General features: G+C 39.4%; 1 long non-coding RNA gene across 1 annotated transcript; it reads right to left on the reverse strand.

The window, feature by feature from the left end:
• Positions 1–1,800: 1,800 nt before the first annotated feature.
• Positions 1,801–12,848, reverse strand: LOC309703901. Its single transcript, XR_014276073.1, has 3 exons — positions 12,794–12,848; positions 2,359–4,469; positions 1,801–2,072 (listed from the first exon to the last, which is right to left on the reverse strand). It is a non-coding gene; the product is annotated as an uncharacterized lncRNA (long non-coding RNA).
• Positions 12,849–21,388: the final 8,540 nt, after the last annotated feature.

Raw genomic sequence — 21,388 nt, forward strand, 5'->3', positions numbered from 1 at the left:
CAGATGCTGTAACAGGGCTCTAGAGTGCGACCAATTTGGTCGCAAATGCGACCAAATTTTTCAGTGGTGCGACTAAAAATAAATATTTGGTCGCACAGGTGCGACCAACTGTTCCGGTAACAAAAAAAAAATCTCTGTAACTCTCCGTGTGGTCAACAACAGACACACATTATGCCCCTATCGTGGACTAAACCAATCAGAGATAGTCAGGGGCGGGACCTCTCTGATTGGCCGTGGTCCAGTTGAAAGTGCAGGTGGAAGAGAGAGGTGAGTAGCTTGAATAAAGCGATATCAATTAATTAACGGATTCCACACAAAGACCTAAACACGGAGCGGACCCAACACATCAGAATCAGCTTCGTCTTTCTCGGCTTTCTCACCCGACGGCCTGAACACGGACACGCTGTCGGAGCTTAGCGATTCTTCGGGTCCGCGGTGTGTTTACGTCTTTTTGCGCTGATTCTGAGCTGCAGGTTTTGCCTCTCTCCAACCAAAATTCACCGAGCCTGCAGCAAAAGAAGCAGCAAACTGCGCTTCACATTTGATCAATGTCGTCATGAATTCCCTCTGACTTTTGCTGTTTTGCTTCCACCACGATAAAAATCACACTTCCTGCACAGCTCTCTCTCTCTCTGTACTTCAGGAACAGTTTCCCGTCTCAAATCTGTTTTCTGCATTATTCATTCGCTTATTACCCACCAGTCTAGCGTTGTTTACAGCGCTTTTTCTTTTTTCACTTAAATGACCTCGGACAAGAAAGCCTAATTTCTGCTGTTCAATACTGAAGAAATTTAAATTTCTTAAAATTATGCAAAATTACAGAATATTTTTAAGGTTATCTGCTATAAAAAGCCAGACCAGGAAAATCTCCTTCATGTTTTCCTGTGTTTTATTCTCAGTTACTTTCACACAAAGGCATCTGCTGTGATTTTCACAATTCTGATGAAGTCTCATGTGTATCAGTACTGATAAATGATCAGAATTATAATATTTCTGACTGTCTGAGGCTAAATTGAATCAAATCAGGACTTTGAGAACCGGAATTGAATGGATTATAGAAATCAGTGATGATACTCAGCCCTAGTGAGCAGCCTAGGCCTGAGAGAAGTGGATGTACTGTAGCTGTGGGTAATAAGAAAAGATCAAAAGAACTATTGATAACTTTTTTGTTAAGTTAAGGCCTGATCTGTCTGAAATTCATAGCCAGTGCTCTGACACGGTGCCATCAATATTTGAATGCTGAAAAAGCACAGTGTATCCAGAAAACACATTATATGCTGCAGTAAATGCACTGCCCAAGTGTCCCCTCTCCCCACGGCCTTTCAGCAGCAGACAGCAGCAAACAGGTCGTCAGAGGAGGCCAAGATGATGATTAAGTTTTTAACATTTTCTACAATATTGACAAAGCACTTTAAGCACAAGTTTGTTAGTTAATAATTTAGAAATTAATATTGTCTGTATGGACTTCCCCCCCCAAAGAAAGTGCACATGTAAAACTGCGGTGTTAAGCGATGCGGTTGAAAAATTTGAGTGCGCCTAACTTTTGTGCCGGTACGCCTAAATTTTTAAAGTTAGGCGTACCGGTGCGCCCATGTCAAAAAGTTAGTCTAGAGCCCTGTGTAAAGACAGCAAGTGGCCACCCACCAATCCATATATGACTTCCATAACTGGAGGACTTAGCATCTAGCATCTAGACATTGCTTGGGGGTGTGAACACTGCTATTCTCTTGTGATGTGAAGCAGTAAGAATGATTCATGAGTAAAACTTAGGAACATGACATACATCTGTTTAAAGAGACAGTATTCAAAAGAGAAAAAACACAGGTCTTTAAAAATTAATTGCTCATTTTAAAAACGGCACTATTTTAATAGTTTAACTGAATAACATGTCAAAAACAGCTCCATCCCAATACATATCATATCAAAATCGAATATGGTAAAAATGGTAATGGCCTGTATTTATATAGTATTTATATTGTCCAAGGACACAACGACGGAGACTGTCCAAGCCGGGGCTCGAACCGGCAACCTTCCGATTACAAGGCGAACTCCCAACTCTTGAGCCACGATTGCTGTGAAAAAAAAGCTCAGTCCTCTTATTACATTTACAAATCATATGAAAATCATAAATGCTTTAAAGAAAACAAGCATAAAGAAGTAAATTGTCCAAGTGTATTGTGGTCAAGTAAAGCAAGGTACACATCAGGGGCGTGCAGAGATGTTTAAAAGGGCGGGTGTTCAAAGTTAATTAGAACTATGCTGAATAATAACAACCCACATTCATCAAGAATCTAATATGGAATCACATCACTGTCATTAGGTGGGGACTATGCAAAGCAAACACAGCCTATGTTTTACCTGATGGAGTACAATGTTGCTGTTGAAGGGTTGCTGCTGCTTCTGCTGCTAAGAGTGCTGGAGGGCAGACTGTGTCTTCTGGGAAGTCTTTCTGACAGTAAGAGGAGGCAAAAAGTGTTCTGAAAACATATGTCCTGTGTAAGTTAGATTGGGTATGTGTTCATGTGTATGCATGTGTGTGTCTCTGTGTTTTAGATTCTTAGTAAATGTGTGTTTGCAAACCTTTAAAGGAGCATATGGTGGTTGCAATGAAGAGAAGCAAGCTTATCCGCATTCGCTGAGGTTCTTGTGCTTGTGCTTTGATGTGACATTTTCTGTTGCTGATATTAATAATTAATTGAATAACAATTCAGAGTCTAGCCTAATGTGTCTACAGATCAGCTGCTGAATTTTACTGGCCCATATACATTTTTGCTGACCTGTGGAAAAGATAACTTTTATTTTGATATTCTAAACATTAATAAATATTAATACAATATAAATATAAATATATGTCATTGTTATGGCACTTGGCCTCATGTGGCCCTGCCTTCCTCTATGGAAATCAAAGTGTTCCAGGACTCATGGGTGATTGGCTGGCCAGGGACCTATGCCCGCCCAACTTCATGCAGATCAGAGTGCCACACACACCATTGGCTGCTGCAGGAGCCTTGAACACGACGGGCTAATGACGCGGCTGCCTGCATTTACCTGGGAGTATAAAAGGCTGAGGAGTCTTCATTCGTGGGGGACTTGTTGATTTGAATAGACTGTGCAGACTGTCCCTCCTACCTTTGCCTTTGTATTGTTGCCCTTTGCAACCTTTGTGATGAGTAACTGCCTGTGAGATGTTTAGAAGATTAGTGTTCTACTGGTGTTATTAGTGTTATTTGAATATATGAGTTGTTTGTTACGTTTGTTTAACTCACCCTATTGCCTAGTGATGAGATGAGAGATAGCCTTTATTTGTCAGTTGCAGGTCTTTTGCCCACAACCGAGATGACAGACCTTGCCGACCGTACATACAATACACAAACATCACATTGGGGAGACAGGTCAGGCTAGGTAGCGAGGAAAAAAAAACCATTGAAATGTGTAACACAGAAGGATAATACAGGAATGCACAGATATCAACACACCATAGCACAATAAACACAGACAGCAACATGGGAAAGAGTTCCAGTGTGTACATCTGATCTGGGACCGCTGTAATCTTTCGACTGCGCCTCCAACTGACCCGATGTCCACATCAGAGGGGAGGTAAGCGTTGGAGGTGGCGTTGGATCCGGGGTAGGGAGGGTGATGCGTCAGTGAGTGCTTATCAGTATCAGTATATGTATGTGTGTGCATGTCCATAGTTCAGCTGAGACAGTGTCCTTCGTCCTGCCAGGCTAAGTAAACAGTCTTCCAGCCAACCCAGGTGGCCTTGCATGGAATGGAAAGGAACAGACTAAACACAGTCGTTATCAGGGTGTTTTGTTCAGCTCCGGCCTTGCAGCTGGCGCCAAAGGGGTATCCGCATAAGTGATGCTATTTTTTACTTTAGTGCGAACAGCTTATATGAATTTCAAAGCAGTTCTACAGTCCAATACTAGTCTCTCAATCTCCCATTGGAGAGCCGCGAGCTTCGCCATACTTGCGTTCTGTGATGTTGTCATTTCTTGTGCTCAAGGAGCCAATTTCTGAGAACTCACGGCAGTGTGCCTCCCCGAGATGTCATCCGATTTGCGCCCAGAGATGTTATTCCAGGCTAGCCCTTCCGAGATGTATCCAGTCTGCAGTCAGAGATCTTATTCTGAGTATTCATAGCAGCCGTAGCCTCTCCAAGATCTTATTCGTGCTGACTCAATGAGCCCATTTTGAGAAACTCACGCCTGTCCCATCGTTCCAATCCCAGCGGGCAGCCTTGTGGTGGTTTGAACAGCCGGTTCCGCTTTCTTAATTCTTCGATAAGTCAGGGCCAAGCCAGCTCTGATCAGCCAGAAGCCTGTTACCATGGTTCCGAATAGGTAGATATCTTCAGCACTCAGGCTCATCCAAGCCCAAACTTCTCGTTGAGAAAGGGGTGTCAATTGCATTTAGGGACCAGTTGATCCAATCCATAATTCCTCTTTTAGGTTTTAGAGAACAGACTGTGAGAGAATGTTCCAGGGGAAAAAAAAACACGAGACGAGTGAGTTATTTCACTAACTTTTTTCAGTTGTGTTAATAAACCTTACGTTTTTCTGTTTATCTAACCCTCCTGTCTCTGGGCTCATTTATGTTACATCCCCTGTCGCCTAGCAGATCTGGGTCGTAACAGTCATAAAATTCTATTTATATTTTATATTAATCTAAACTCTGAAAAAGTAAAGTGTTAGTAAAGTGTTGAAAGAAAAATGGTCTAGTGCACTCGTTCCCCCCCTTTTGCTCGCCTCTGCTCACCACTGCAACAGGAAATGGAATGTCAGCCTTTAGCCTAATTTAGACATTTTGTCTAAGCTAACAGTTCATCTGTACCCCCATAGCTACTTAATAGCACCCTCTATGAGTGAATTCATATCTCCTACCTGCAGAAAGAAATAATGGTAATCAACTTATTTCAGATCAAGATTTAAATCAGAGTAAAGCTAGGATCAACCAGGGAAAGTGTCATGGTTCTGGGTCGGTGACCGAGTGCTTTGAGTTTATTATTATCATTTTGTAGTTTATTCTGATTTTGTATTAGTTCTTTGGGTTTGGTCAGCGTGTTTATTATCCCTACCTATGTCTTCCCTCTGTGCTCCATTCAGGTCCCCGCGTTTGTGTTGTAAAATAGTCTGTGTGTTTCCTGTTTTATTATGTAGGTCTGTGTCTCGTTATGTTCATGAGTCCCAGCTGTGTGCCCACCCGTTCCTCGTTTCCTCATGTGCCTGCCAGTGTATTTTAGTCCCTGTCAGTTAGTTCTTGTTGTTGCATCGTTAACGTCGGTTCCCCTTGCATGCTGTGTGTTTCCTTGTAAGTTCTTATCCTTAGATTACCCAGTTTAGTTTGATGCTGTTCTGTATTCCTGCCAAGCCCACATTAAATCCAATCCAATCCAACTTTTTTTATATAGCACTTTTAAAAACAACAAAGTTGACCAAAGTGCTTTCCAATAATAAAACAGAGATAGCAGTTAAAAACCATACTTTAAGCATACAATGAAATCAATAAACAAAATAAATATATAGTTGAAAAAGATAAAAATAAATCAGTGTATATATTAAATATCAAAACATGAGTAGAATAAACAATAAGATATAAAATGAATAAGATTAACAAAGTAAAAAGATTAAGAATGACCAACAGCTGACTAAAAACTGACTACAAACTGACTCTGATAATACTCCTGGAAAGCCTTTGAAAAAAAGTGTGTTTTTAAAAGTGATTTAAACATTTCAAGTGTTGGGGCCAGCCTAATATGGAGGGGCAGTTTGTTCCATAGTTTGGGGGCCACAACAGCGAAAGCTCGGTCCCCTCGGTGTTTCAGTCTCGACATGGGGACAGCAAGGAGTGACTGGTCAGATGATCTGAGAGGCCTTTGTGGAGTGTATTGGTGTAAAAGGTCTGACAGGTAAGAAGGAGCCAGGCCATTTAAGACTTTAAAAGCAAGCAATAAAATTTTAAAATGAATTCTAAAATGGACAGGCAACCAGTGTAAGGAGGCAAGAATTGGGGTAATGTGCTCATGTTTGCGTGTCCCTGTCAACAGGCGAGCAGCAGCATTCTGGACCATTTGCAAGCGTGATAGTGAAGCCTGATCAATACTCTTGGAAATACTCTTTCCAAGTCACAAAAAGAAATAAAAGGTTTTACTTTAGAGAGCTGCCTCAACTGAAAAAAGCTTTTTCTCACCACTGTATTTACTTGTTTGTCCATTTTAAGAGCTGTGTCAAATTTTACTCCAAGGTTGGTGACAATTGATTTGACACACGATGTAAGAGGACCCAAGTCAGATGGAGGGACACCAGGTCCATTCGGCCCAAATATAATGACTTCAGTCTTCTTTTCATTAAAGTTTAAAAAATTCAGAGCCAGCCATGCTCTGATATCCTTAAGACATTCTAAAATAGGCCTGAGGGGGTTAAGGCCATTGTGTTTTAGCGGTAGATACATTTGACAATCATCTGCATAAAAATGAAATGAGATTTTATGTTATTTAATAATATGGCCAAGGGGAAGTAAATAAATACTAAAAAGAAGGGGCCCAAGGATGGATCCTTGAGGTACACCACATGGGAGGGGGGCGGAAGATGAATGAAATTTACCAAGTGAGACTGAAAAACTTCTATCAGAGAGGTATGACTTAAACCACTCCAAGGCAGTGCCTCTAATTCCAACATGATGTTCTAGATGATAAATCAAAATATTGTGATCTACTGTATCAAAAGCTGCTGTGAGATCCAAAAGCACAAGTAAGACAGACTTCCCAGAGTCAGCAGTTAGTAAGATATCATTAAAAACTCTCAAAAGTGCAGTCTCTGTGCTGTGAAGTGCTTTAAAACCAGATTGAAATACCTCAAAAATGTTTTGACTCTCTAAAAAAGTCTGCAGCTGTGAGCACACTTCTTTTTCTAAAATTTTAGAAACAAAAGGAAGCTTTGAAATAGGTCTGAAATTACTCAACAAAGAGGCATCCAAGCCAGGGCGTTTCAGCAGAGGCTGGACCACTGCCTGTTTAAAAATTATAGGTACATGGCCTAAAGTCAGGCTGCTGTTTATAAGCCTTTGAATATAAGGTCCAATAGTGCCCCAAACTTCTTTAAAAAAGCGAGGGGGAAGAACATCACTGGGAGAGCCAGACTTGATTTGGGTGACAATTTTACCCAGTTTAAATAGAGACACAGGTTCAAAATGGCCAAAAATTGCTAAAGGCGTAAAAATAACAGAAGGGTCATAAGAAGGGTGTAAAATATGTGCTCTAATAGATAAAATCTTCTCCACAAAGAAATTTAAAAAAGCTTCACAAGTTTCAGCAGAAGCTTCTGTACAGTTGGTTTGGGGAGGGTTAAGAACAGAGCTTAAAATACTAAATAAGACACGGGGCTTATGGCAGTTGTCATTAATAACACCTGCAAAATAGGCGGATTTCTGGTTCTTGACAATTTTCTGATATCTATGCCAGCTATCTCTTAAGATATCATAAGACACTTGTAGTTTGTCTTTTTCCCATTTGCATTCTGCTTTTCTGCACTCTCTTCGAGCAGCCCGAGTGATGTTATTCAGCCACGGCTCAGACTTCAATTTAGGCCGCCTGACCCTCCGTGTCTGCATCCTGGTCTGGTCCGGCCTCCGTGTCTGCATCCTGGTCTGGTCCGGCCTCCGTGTCTTCTTCCCCGTCTGGTCCAGCCTCCGTGTCTTCTTCCTCATCTGGTCCAGCGTCGGGACATTAAAGCAGAGTTTTTGAGAGTCTTGCATTTTGGGTCCAATTCCTGCCTGCCACATTGCACATCATGACAGTACAACGCGACCATCAGATGGATCCAGCGGACTCACGTTTCCAGTATATCACGCAGCTGTGAGATTACTGCCGGGACATAATTCACGTTAAGGACCAGTGTTGGTCAAGTTACTTGAAAAAAGTAATCAGTAACTAATTACCGATTACTTCCCTAAAAAAGTAATCCCGTGACTTTACTGATTACTTATTTTCAAAAGTAATTAATTACTTAGTTACTTAGTTACTTTTTAAAAACACGATTTACAACCTGAGTAGGTGATAAAGCGATAGATCTTTCAGCCCAATTCTACTTTTTCTGCATAATCCATCATACAAAATGTAATCAAATGGAAAAGTCTCTTTTTAAAACTTGTTTTATTAGTTTTAACCTTTTAACTTTATGCATCAAGCAAAAATTTTATTATATGCAACATTCTCTGACTGGAAGAAATTCGTTTAACATTTAAACTTATTTTCTGCACATTCCAGCACATAAAATATTTTTTTGTGTGTGTGTTTACACTCACTCTTTCAAATAGATGCAAGTAAAACACAGCAGAAAATAAATAACATCAAAGACTAGCGGTCCTGTTGCTCTATTTTCACCTGTAAAGCAGGAGTGGCATAGGCGGAGGTTTACCCTGGTGCAGGTGCGCCGCAGCGGTCAGTGGAAGAATCCGCGAGTTTCTCTGTGAGTTTCCCATTAAGTCATTGCGCACTCAGTGCTTGCTTGGAAGTTTAAGGGGTTTTTTTCGCTGTAAAAAGAAGTTTTCTTCCCACGCACAATGGACACTAATGTTTTTGTCACTTTTTATGGAACCAAACTCAAAGTAAGGTCAGTACTTCCACGCTTTAAATGCTGCACGCTCATACTCTCTCCCGCACTCATATGATCCATTGTTGATCTGCACACAGCTGTTGTCACAAACATCGCACTCGCTTACGTCACTGTCATGAGACATTCTCGCAAAAAAATCACGGTGTTAGTAATGCAGTAACGCAGCGTTCCTACGGGAAAGTAACGGCAATCTAATTACCGTTTTTGCAATAGTAATCCCTTACTTTACTCGTTACCTGAAAAAAGTAATCGGATTACAACGCGTTACTGCCCATCTCTGTTAAGGACACACCCAAGAAGCTCACCCAGGTAGTTTTTTTGGACAACTTTTTGTCATCCACTACCTGCACGTTCGGGTTTGTTGGACGTTAAAAGATTGAAGCAACTAATAACAGCTCTGAGAGCCAGGATTTGCTTTGAACTATTCGGCATGGGCGGTCCGGGCACGGAAGATTCAGCTGCCCTCCTGGAAGCCCTTGCCGCCTGGTATTCTCAGCGTCAGCATCTTTTTTCGTCACTGTTTATAGCCAAATCGTTCAATCCAGCCCTAAAAACTGAAACCACCTGCAGCTCCCACGCCGTCGCCACCTGTGGCTCCTACGCCGTCGCCACCTGTGGCTCCTACGCCGTCGCCTGCAGCGCCACCATCTCATCCACGCCTGGTCCAGCCTCCGTATCTGCATCCTCGTCTGGTCCGGCCTCCGTGTCTGCATCCTCGTCTGGTCCGGCCTCCGTGTCTGCATCCTCGTCTGATCCGGCCTCCGTGTCTTCATCCTCGTCTGGTCCGGCCTCCGTGTCTTCTTCCTCATCTGGTCCAGCCTCCGGGTCTTCATCCTCGCCTGGTCCAGCCTCCGTGTCTTTATCCTCGTCTGGTCCGGCCTCCGTGTCTGCATCCTCGTCTGGTTCGGCCTCCGTGTCTTCTTCCTCGTCTGGTCTGGCCTCCGTGTCTTCTTCCTCGTCTGGTCTGGCCTCCGTGTCTGCATCCTCGTCTGGTCCGGCCTCCGTGTCTTCTTCCTCGTCTGGTCCGGCCTCTGTGTCTTCTTCCTCGCCTGGTCCGGCCTCCGTGTCTTCATCCTCGTCTGGTCCGGCCTCCGTGTCTGCATCCTCGTCTGGTCTGGCCTCCGTGTCTTCTTCCTCGTCTGGTCCAGCCTCCGTGTCTTCTTCCTCACCTGCAGGGACAGGAAGAGACTGAACAGGCTGATCAGAAGGGCCAGCTCTGTTTTAGGATGCCCTCTGGACCCAGTGGTGGAGGTGGTGAGTGACAGAATGGTGGCTAAGCTGTCATCCCTGATGGACATCATCTCCCACCCCATGCAGGAAACTCTGACAGCACTGAGCAGCTCCTTCAGTGGCAGGCTGTGGCACCCACAGTGTGGGATGGAGAGATTTGGCAGGTCTTTCCTCCCCACTGCTGTCAGACTCCACAACAAAGACTCCAACTAATCAAGCACACACATCCATACATGTGCAATAACACTAAGTGCAATACTCTTTTTCTGACAAAGTTGTATTTTTACTCAGTTGTATAAAGCATTTGTATTCTATTTTTATCCTATTGTATACTTTATTCTATTTATTCTACTGTATATAGTATTTTATTTTATTCTATTCTGTACAGTTTGGTACAGTATTATATTCTTATTAATTCTAATTTTTGCTATATAACTTTTGCACTGTCCACTTCCTGCTGTGACAAAACAAATTTTCCACATGTGGGACCAATAAAGGTTATCTTATCTCATCGTTGTCTGTAGATTTTGTTAATTAAAATTCCATAACAACATTTGACGAGATCACTGATTAAAGCTCACATAAACAACTTAACAATAGGGCTCAGGTGTGATTAAATAGCATAAACACTTAAACAAAGAAAACATAATGAAACCTTTTGTCTGAATAAAACTAATCATCCTTTATTAATAGGCACTACTTATCTATGAATGATGTTTGAGATCTAGTTTGTTATGTAAGCTGATGTTTTCAAATTTACTTGTAGAACTGAGGAGGTACATGTGCGTCATTTTCATTGCTATTTATAAAACAAGGTGTGGCTTCTTCGTGTGACATAACTCATTTGTCATTTGACTACATTCATGTAGTGAAATGACATACATACAGACATAACCCCATACAAGGAGAGAGAGAGAGAGAGAGATTAAAAAAAGAAAATAATAAAAATATGAGGGAAATTTTGAAGAAAACATTTTTCAGATCCAAACTAAACATTTCTGTAAGCAAAGAAATATTTATAAAAGTGGAACATTTTCAGTGGTAAGCTAAACAGAAAAGTAAAGGTCATTGTCTGCGTCAATGTGCATGCCACTGAGGCCACATTCCCCAAGTGCTTTTCAAAGTGGCTTCATTAAAAAGCTAAATCACACCAGCCTCCACCAGTACATACCGTATCTTTCTGAGAAGGAAAACGTACGAGGAATGCACAGCATACCAGCACATTTTCGTTCCTGGTAATGTGCAAATGTTTGGATCAAAAACTTGAAGAAAAGTATAGATCTAAACTTAACATAAAATTATTTCACCAGGGCATGGCTTTCACCTTTACGTTGTTCTTCATTCCTGTTCATTAAAATGTCTTTATAAACACATCATAACTCACTGTCCTGAGTTAGGTGTGTCTCCTACAAGAAAAATGGATTCATTGCATCTGTATGTGTTCATTGCTTCAAGGTTTATTAATGTCCTGGCATGAATAAACCTTGTAGCAATGAACATCATCAAGTCAAGTAGGTCAAGTAAAGTAAGTTATACATACAAGCTAAAGGCATGAAATAAAATACCCTTTACGCTGTCTTCTTGGATGTCTTTTTGATAGTAAGAGGAACCAAAAAGTGTTCTGACAGCATTGTATTTCTTGTGTAAGGTAGATTAGGTTTGTGTTCATGTGTATGTGTTCTTGTGCATGCATGTGTGCATCTCTGTGTTTAAGATTTGTAGTAAATGACTTTGCAAACCTTTAAGCTTAGCACCATTGTCTGACATTCACCCTGTGTTTTGATGTGACTTTTTCTCCTTCTGGTATTAATAATTAAGTTTAATAATAATTCAGTGAATTATTATGAATCACTCCTGAATTTCCAGCTGGCCTGGAATATGACATTTTCCACAACAGACTTTAACAATTTGAATTTTTTTAAGCAAATAAAACCAGACAAAGTGTAAATATATTAAACATTATTGGAAATAAACAAACAAAGAAAAAAATCCAACTCAACACCCATTAAAATAGAAGTTAAAATATCATAAGCATTAACCAGGCAGTGGATAAGAGCATGTGATTAGTGAAAGTTAACCTAGACTACCAAACAATGTAAATAAAAGTTCTAGTTAAAGAAACACGTAATGAAACAATGAAACAAGCCTTTTGTACTCTTCAGTCTAAGCGGCGTTTATTAAAAGTAGGTATGCAGCAACAATCAGTTGCAAGGGACTTGTGCCAGTTTATATAGTTATCTAGTTACCTTGCATTGGTTTAATTACAGAATATAAAACCTTACACAAGATTAGGTTTATGAGAAAGGGCAGGACCTGTCTCAATGTTCAATTATCAAGCTACATGACATCTAGTTTTAATTCCCTTATTAATGATTAATGATGCATGACTTCATCTCATGCACTGACATCTCTTCCAGTCTCATATTTAAACTTGAAAAGTGATACATTCATTGAATTTACTTTGAATGTAGTTAAGAATATTATGTCTGATTCATTTTTCATGAAACAAGGGGGCAGTCCTCATTAGGTCCTGAAAGTGCTTGTCAGTTAATTTTCCAATTACAATTTAGTGTTACAATTTAGTGTCTAAAATTGGTGTACAATGTCAAAGAAAAAAAAATTGATAATGCAACATTTTCTTAAATGTCATTTTCTTTAATGCTTAAAGTCTATACTTCAAATACATTTTAATTGTTTGTTAATATTATATAATAATATTTTGGTCAACAAATTTATGTCCTGAGAGTTTAACAAACTGAGATGTCGGAAGGTGAGCGGAGTTTAGACATTTGCAGAGGGAATTTTCATGGAAGGAAATGAACTCAGTTTTTTAACTATTTGCATTCCATTAGAAGATTAAAGCCAGGAAGTTACTATTGACAGTAATGTTAGAGGAAGAAAATACCTAAAAGGATAATATAAAGAGATCAAGTCAGAGCATTTGTTACCTTGTTGTGCAGTAATTACAGTTAAAGCCGGGACATTTCCAGTATCTTGTAGTGGGAAACAAAAACGAGTGTTTCACATTCTTTTAAGATACTTGTGAGTGGAGCTTAAGGAATGTATCAGGTACACACCTTCTTAATTAAAAGCTGTCAGCCAGACATCAACATTTTTTTTCCTTGCCATATATCCTCATTCCTTGAGAGATCAGTGTGCCAAGACTCCTAGAGTTAAAAACAAATTTTATTTTTGTTTTGGTATCTGGTCAAACTTAAGCTCTCCTCTGTCTGCCTGTCTGCGCTTCTCCAATATGGCGGGGGGTTTTGTGCCACTATTCTGAGCGCACGTAAAAAACAAGAAATTGCAGGTGCAAGTGTTGCATTTTGAGGAGAAATTTATTTTGAGCGAAGAAAAGCTATATTTGAGTGAACAAAATCCATTGCTGCGTGCAAAAAATTTATTTCAGTGTTTGATATTATCCACACACACACACACACACAATTAGGGATGGGTATCGAAAACCGGTTCTTGTTGAGAACCGGTTCCCACTGTTTCAATTCCTTGGAATCGTTTGCCATTTTTGCAAACGATTCCCTTATCGATTCCAGTCGCCCCGAATGACGTCACCACGTTGCGGAGCGTCATTTACCTGGCAGGAAACACGGCGCCTAAGCGGCTCAAACGCTCAAAAGTTTGATTATACTTTATGAGAACCGATGACAACAGGGCAACTTGCAAAGTAGATATTTCATTTAAGGGAGGAAACACTACGAATATGCAAAAGCATTTGCTCACAAAACACGCGATGACACGCGTTTTTAATTCCGCTCCGGACTCGTGACTCTCAACCCAGCAGCAGCGCTAACGTTTGCACGTCCTCTCCCGTTAATGCGGCAGGTAAATAATCAACTAACAGTGCATATTATGTTAGCGCAATCTGCCTTATTACAAAACCTGCCATTACTGTACATGTAGGTGACCATGATGAGAGAGACAGACAGAGTCTGGCTCAGATGCTGGCAGTTCTCGCTGCAATCTACCGGTAGCGTCTCCTTTCAGGCCAGGATAGACTAATGTCACCGAGCAGTGACTAAGTTTGTGGTAAAAGGCTTGCACCCATTTGCCACAGCAGATGCCCCCGATTTTTGGTAAGTGAATGTGTTTAATTGTGGGCAGGGACATTACTGGATATTCTTGTGTAATTGCCACAGAACAATTTATGTTATACTTTGTTATTGCTACAGAAGAATATTGCAGCTTTAAGGCAGGGATGACTCCTGGAGTTGCTTTCTCACTGCATATGCTTTATTTCACAATCAGATCGATTCGATAACAAAAACATACAGCAGCTCCTCTCCTACTCCTAGCCCTTCGCTGCGGTGGAAAAAAGAACGACTTCAATCCCCTTCAAGGAACATACGTACAAAATAGTTTTCCTGATACACCAATGGGGCGTTCAATGCCATCTTGTAAATATGAATACTCTGGCAGAGTAACAGTTCAAATGAAAAATACACCAGAACAAACAAGCAAACAAAAAAAGAAGTGTGGGGTACCTTTGAACCAATGAACAAAGTATAACAATTTATACTTTTTAACATAACCCGACCCTGTCAATATGTGATATGTCTCACAAGAATATTTATTTTATTATTTTACATTTACAATTTTTTTTCCTGGGGACCCTGTGACACCCCATTGAAGAGCCGTAGGCTGGATCTCTCAAGATCTCACTGTTGGGTTTGTAAGGCCATGTTACTCCTAAATTTCTATCTTGTTCAAAGAGAAGATATAAAACAAAGCTCTGAGCTAATCGACCTTAGTGTTCTCCTTTTTAAAAAAAAAAAAGAATCGATAAGAGAATCGATAAAGAATCGAATCGTTAAACAGAATCGAAAATGGAATCGGAATCGTTAAAATCTTATCAATACCCATCCCTACACACAATAGCAGCCCCTCTCGCTCAGTTTTTGCATTTGTGGTTACTCGCAATGTGTTGCTTGCGCTCTCAATATTTCTGCCCGTGCGCGCTCAACTCTTTCTGTACACCGTAATATTTGTGCCACAAAACAAGCCAGTCACAGACTTGGATGCAAAAAAACCTGATTGGCTGTTTTGGTCTCCAATCAGCTTGAAATGACAAAATGCAATATCCCAGAATCCATTTCATCCAAAACTCAAATGAGGCAGTGGCGGAGGAGCACAGAGTGGCGGAGTTTGAAATATTACTCTTTCTGGGTCACAAAATAAACTTATAACAATACACCTGACAATTACATCCATGCTCTTTGGTTATGTCCACCAGTTCAGAGGTTTTGGTGCTGGATATGTGAAGACTCATAAAAGTGTCTGAAATGTAACATTCCAGCCTCCCCTCCAGTTTGCTTGTTGGGCAACTTGGATGACGTAACTACAGAGATTAATACAGCCCACGTTTCTCGCCGCCCCATGCTTTGCCAAGGAGACTGCCCTCGTGTTCTGGAAAAATAAAAATAATCTTAATTCTAACCAATATAGAGAGTGTTTGGCAGATCATATTAGTCTCTTTACAGCCTGGGAATTCTCTATGCAAAGCACACTGCAAATGCCCAGTAATTCATACAGCCCTTTTAGCGTGCAAGACATGAACGATGTGCCCTGGTCAGTCAACAACGTCATGCGTGACAAGCATGACAGTGCGTTCACGGCCCTATAGGCTGCCTGAACATAAACGACAAGTAGTTCAGGGGGAATTGGCTGAGATGCTGAAGCTGGGTGTAATAGAAGAGTCGCACAGTGTGTGGTTTAGCCCCATACTTCTGATCATGAACTTACAGTACAGATTTTTTGAAGCGTAAATTCTCAGTAAAGGAAAATTATACAGAAATGCAAAAGATTTGTTTTATTACTCACCTTTATAATTCTTAATGAAAAAAAATATGAATGACTATTTTAAAATGATATGGAAAAAAAATTTCATTTGCATTAGTTTAAAAAGTTAGGGAAACTATTTATTCTAAAATAATAAACTCTATTTTCAAATTATTTGTTTTAAAACAGTGGCAGGTTGTGACTTCAATAATGATGGACAATGTCATGTAACAGGATTCACTTTGTCAAGCAGTCAGCCTGAAAGTTTCTTGGCTCAGGATAACAGCCTCTCCCTTGTTTTTGCTTATGACCTGAGTTATTCATAGGCATCATGGCAGACAAACAATTACTGAATTCTAGTAGAGTGAAAAGAAGATATGTGACATGATCAAAGGAAGCACACATCTTTGTTTATTAGAGAGTATGATTTTATAAAGACTTTTTTTTACTGTACCATGTAATACAGAACTTTTGTGAGTAATATATTTTATAGTTAATTCGTGTTAACAAGTTAACACAGATTGTATGAGGGTTACTCAGCGTTAATGAGGCTTAAATGTGCTAACGCTGTAATCACAACTAACGCAATTAACAATGAACCCAGACTGACTCCCTGAAATGTCTCTGTTAAATCATTTTGGGCAGTTTATCCAAAGTTTGTCCATTCTGCGCTCCAGATGGGTCGAGAGCGTCAAAAATTTTTAATCACGTTAATTGTGATGACCGCGTTAATGCCGCATCCTACTGCAAAATTTTAATATTTAACAAATGGGACATCTCTAGATTTTGCTTTTCGCTAATGAACTCACAGGTCATGAACTTGGAAGTCTTGTTCAGCTGCTACAACAATCTATCATTCTTTGGGTTGTCCATACTGATTTAATGGCCAGCAATTTGTACAACTCATGTAGTATGCGAGACATGAATAATGTGCCCCTATTTTGAGATGCTGACTCAGGAGATGACATAAAAAACCATTGCATTCCATAATCCATCAGAACTAATACAAGGTTATAGCCATATGCACTCCAGTGAAATGGCCCAAGGTAAGTGCGCTCAAACAGGATCTCCATTGATGGTAATGGGTGAAAAGGTGCTTCTGGAATAGCTGGCTGGTTAACACTGGTGTGTGTCCTGCACGTGATAGTCCGTGCAGGGCACACACCAGTATGTTTTTCCTCATATTCCATATGTCCCACCATGGGGTTAAAAATAATTTCTCAGCATCTTTTTGGCAACAACAACTGAGTGTGTTTCTTTTTGGTGAGTGTCATAACTCACTGTGTCTAATGAACCAAAATGAGGTTATGTCAGCGCTACGTTAGGGTGCACTTTATCACTTGGTCAAAGGCTGAGTGTAGAGTGCTATCATGAGACTGCTTTAGTGGGAAATCTCCTGTGAAGTGAATCGCTGGAGGTGCTGCTGTCTCGCCCTCCCAAGTCAGATGACCTTGCATCACCACTGTTTACAACATAGTCACTACATGTCCCCACATATTGCCCCAAGAAGTTATTAAACCCCAGCCAATGTGTCCCCAGAATCAAAGAATGCGTCAGGTCCCCTTAATTCTATTCTCATTGCCTTAATTCTCCAATAATGCCTCTCTTCAAACCAGAGTTTGGTAAATTATGATCCACCAAAACTTGGCATCCATCAAACCTGGGAGTATATATAGATACCTTTGCGTTTACTAGATACCTCAGTATCTTACTGGAACACTCTACATACCTCCTGAACCAAGGGAAGGTGTTGAGGGGCAGTTGACATGGAAAACCTGCCTGATTTTCATCAGTGGACACTGCAGGCAGAAGTGCACTGGTCGCTCACAACGCCAACTCCTCCTCAAGTTTCACTTGTCATATACAGGTAACAATGGCACATTACAATGAAACTCTTATTATCAGAGACCACTTAATATTGCAAATAGAAAAGTAAAATCGCACAAAACTAAGACTTAGATAAAAATACAAAAAATTGCTTTTGGCTGAAAAAAGATGTTACATGAGAAGTATCATTAGATTGGATACTTGCATATTTTTCTGCAAATACCTCTCCATTACATTTTCAGGGTAATTTTTTTTATTAGGAACATGTAAATGAACGTATTCTTATGTAGTGTTTTTCTACTCTCCTGGAGTATTCAAAGCACTTAATACATCATGTCACAGTCACACCCATTCACACAAGAATTAAACCATCCACCATTTATTAAACAAGCGTTGCAGTGCAACTGTGATCTGGGGAGAGAACATAGATATTTCATCATGATGAACACAATTGCAGTCCAAAAACCAGTGGCAACTTTTAAAAGACTCAAGTGTAAAGCCATACGACTGTATCTCCTGTTCTTTCAAGATATTGTCAGTTAGAAACTGAATGATATTCAGTGGCTCAGTTTCAGAGAAGAATTGGTTTTGTGTATAATATTTCATCAAATTCCTGAATAAGGCAGACTCAGAGAGTTGAGTAGGACAATAATACGGCATTGAAAACAGCAGTACACTTAACTAGCAGCAGTGATCCTCAAATATTTTGAGGTAATTTATGCACAGTTAATGAATAAAGCAAGTAAGTCCAGGAGACTTATCTAAAATCTGGAAATTAGATTTACATGTAACCATGTGTGGCTAGATAGATGTGTATTTTCTATGTACTTTTCACAGAGACCATGTACACCATGTATTCCCTGCAGCTATCTAGATTAAAACAAACCAAAACAACAACAAAAAACAACAGTATCTTATACTCTAAAATAAATACCAAATATCAAGTCTACCTTTTTTTTCAAATGCCTTGGCACATTGATCATCATATCTGGTGCTCTAACTGGTTCAGATATGCACTATAAACACTATATATAACTTCCAAAAGACTGTAACTACTCCACAGTTATCATAGCTGGAAATGTGGTTATTGAGTCAGCAGAGCATTTGTGATCTTCGTGCACTATGCCTCAGCACTAGAAAACCACCCTATGCAACTTTAGATGATCTGTCGCTTTGTAGCTGAGTTGCTGTGCTTCCTAAAATCTTCCACTTTGCCATAACACCACTTACGGTTGATTGTGTAAAATCTAGGAAGGAAGAAATTTGACAAACTGACACGTTGCAAAGGTGGCATCATATTACTGTACCATGCTCAAATTGAATGACCCATTCTTCACAAATATCTTTTAAAGACAGACTGGATGGCTAGGTGCTGGATTTTATATACCTTGCAATGGGACTGAAAACATTTGAACTGATGCAGCTGTATAGGAATTTATTTTATTTATGTATTAATCACATTATTTTATTGTATTATGCCTTGGTGCCACTGGGTTTTAACATGTCTCACACTCATACAGTTAGACAGATGGTGGGGGTCTGGAAGTTGGGTGAAGCAGACAACTCCACAGGAAGAATCTTTTGTCTCTTCAGGGACTCTGGGAGGTAGCAAGGGAGTGTGAACCTTAAGGTGTGAAACAGCTGTGTACTGCCTTTTGTTCCTGAAGGAGGTATTTAACTGAGAGCCATGTTAGGCTCAAGGTGAGACTCTGCTGACCGTCTGCCAGCAGACAGTCAGCCCGCGATCATGCAGGCTCTCCACCAAGCTTGGTTTTCTGTTCTTTGTGTTTTTATTAAAGAATGTTAGCAACCTCTCACCACTTGTCTGCAGACTTTATTTAATGGAAAACTTCCACAACACAGCTTAAATATGTTAAATGCAATGTTGGCCAACACCAAGATCAGTTGATCTGCAAAGATTACAGCTCAGTCTGTCTGCCAGACCTGCCCGAAAAACTCTTTTCTTGATTTGTATCTTCAGTATTTGATAATTTCGCCAAGCAATGGTATCACCAATCAAAGCTCACATAAACTACCTAACAATAAGGCTCAGGAATGATTGAATACCATAAACACTTGAACAAACATAAAGAAGAAAGGCCTTTTGTCTTAATAAAACTGATAATACTTTATTAACAAGCATTATTTATCCATGAACAATGTTTGAGATCTAGTATATTATGTAAGTGGCTTTCGCATTTATTTTTAGAATCAAGCAGATATGTCGGCGTCACTTTCATTATTGTTTATAAAAATATTTTTTTTCTTGTGAAATAGCTTAATACCAGTAAACAATCATGACGTTGAATGGCATCTACCACATTGGTTTCACACCGTTTCTAATCCACTCAGATTAACTCCTCACTGTTTAGCATGTTATTTAGGGACAGCTGAAATATAATTAAATTTTCTACAAAGAAACGTGTTATTGGCAACATGGCTACATGTACACTTTATTTAAAACCACTTAAACTACTGGAATGGAAAACATTTTAACATATGAAAAAGAATTCTTGTGAAATATTAAAAGTATGAGGGGAAAATGATTAAAAACAGCATTTGAGGAACTAATTCTAAACATTTATGACAATATTTTGATAGATAAACAAATACTATTTATTACGGAGCCCCCGCAGGGGACATGGGAGGAGATCTCGCAAAAGTCCGTCTTAATTTTTTTTTCTCCCATGTCCCCTGCGGGGCTCCGTAATTTATTACTATTATTATATTATTATTTTCTATGGCAAAAGATACATAAGTGCCGTAAAGCACATGGTCTACGTCAACTACATGCCATTGATCCCACATTCTCAGCCTATTTTTCAGAGCGGCTTCAGTAAAAGACTAATAACGAAACAGGAAGCCTCCATCAGTACATATCTCTTTAAGATGAAAGATGCATGTTGAGTGTCTGGCACACCCACACATTTTTACCAAGTGTGTTTTGACGGGCGACAAATGGAAAAATGTCATCACACCCAAATGTGATTGTTGGTGTAATTACAATTTCAACAGACTAATAATTTCAATAAGCAGACAGGCTGTCACACCTCATGCACAATTGAGTTTATTCATTTTAATATGTGTTGTTGGACACTGCTCAGTCTCTGACTTTTTAAAATGAACTTATTACTGTATTAGCTGTATTAGCAGTTTAAAAAAAACAACTGTTCTATTTCACTTCAATGTGCATGCTGCAGGATTTCTCAAATCAAATATTAACATGTTAATAACTTTTCAAATAAACAGCTTGAGATTTCTGACATGAAACAAAATGTTTCACATTTACAAAACTAAACCTAAGAAACTAATGTTGTTTCCAAGCTTACAGTTACAATTTGTCTGAAACACAAATGTCTTAACTGTTCTGTTTCTGATGTGCTATCAATATACTAATCACCGTAAACTGGCCTCAACCATGGTAAAAAACAAACACAACATACCTTGTCTTTCTCATTTAGCCATAATGAAATGCGCGCATACACACACACCTTCTCTTATACACTGTAAAACCCAATAAGTTAATTTTACTCAAAACTTTTGGTGAAACTGATTACATAAAATATTTTAAGTAACTAAAACTTAAAAATAAAAGTTAAATAAACACACTTTATTTATTAGCTTTAGATAAATATTTTTAAGTACCATTGATAAATGTTTTTATGTTATATCCACATTTTTGGTTTAGTACTCTCTACTTGATATTTTGAGTTTCAAGTACAAATCTAGCTCAAGTAACTTTAAGGAATTAATTTTTAGTTTCAAAATGTTAACCATTTTAAGCTAATACAACTCAAAAATTTTAAATACAAATGCTTGTAATATCCAAATCTACTGTGTTTTGAATTTGATTAAAAAAAAAAAAAAGTGCCCAAAATAATTACACTTGTAAAAACATAAGACAGAAAATATAAATTCAAGTT

This window comes from Aulonocara stuartgranti (assembly GCF_965226115.1).
Source record: "Aulonocara stuartgranti genome assembly, chromosome: 3".
Lineage (NCBI taxonomy): Eukaryota > Metazoa > Chordata > Actinopteri > Cichliformes > Cichlidae > Aulonocara > Aulonocara stuartgranti.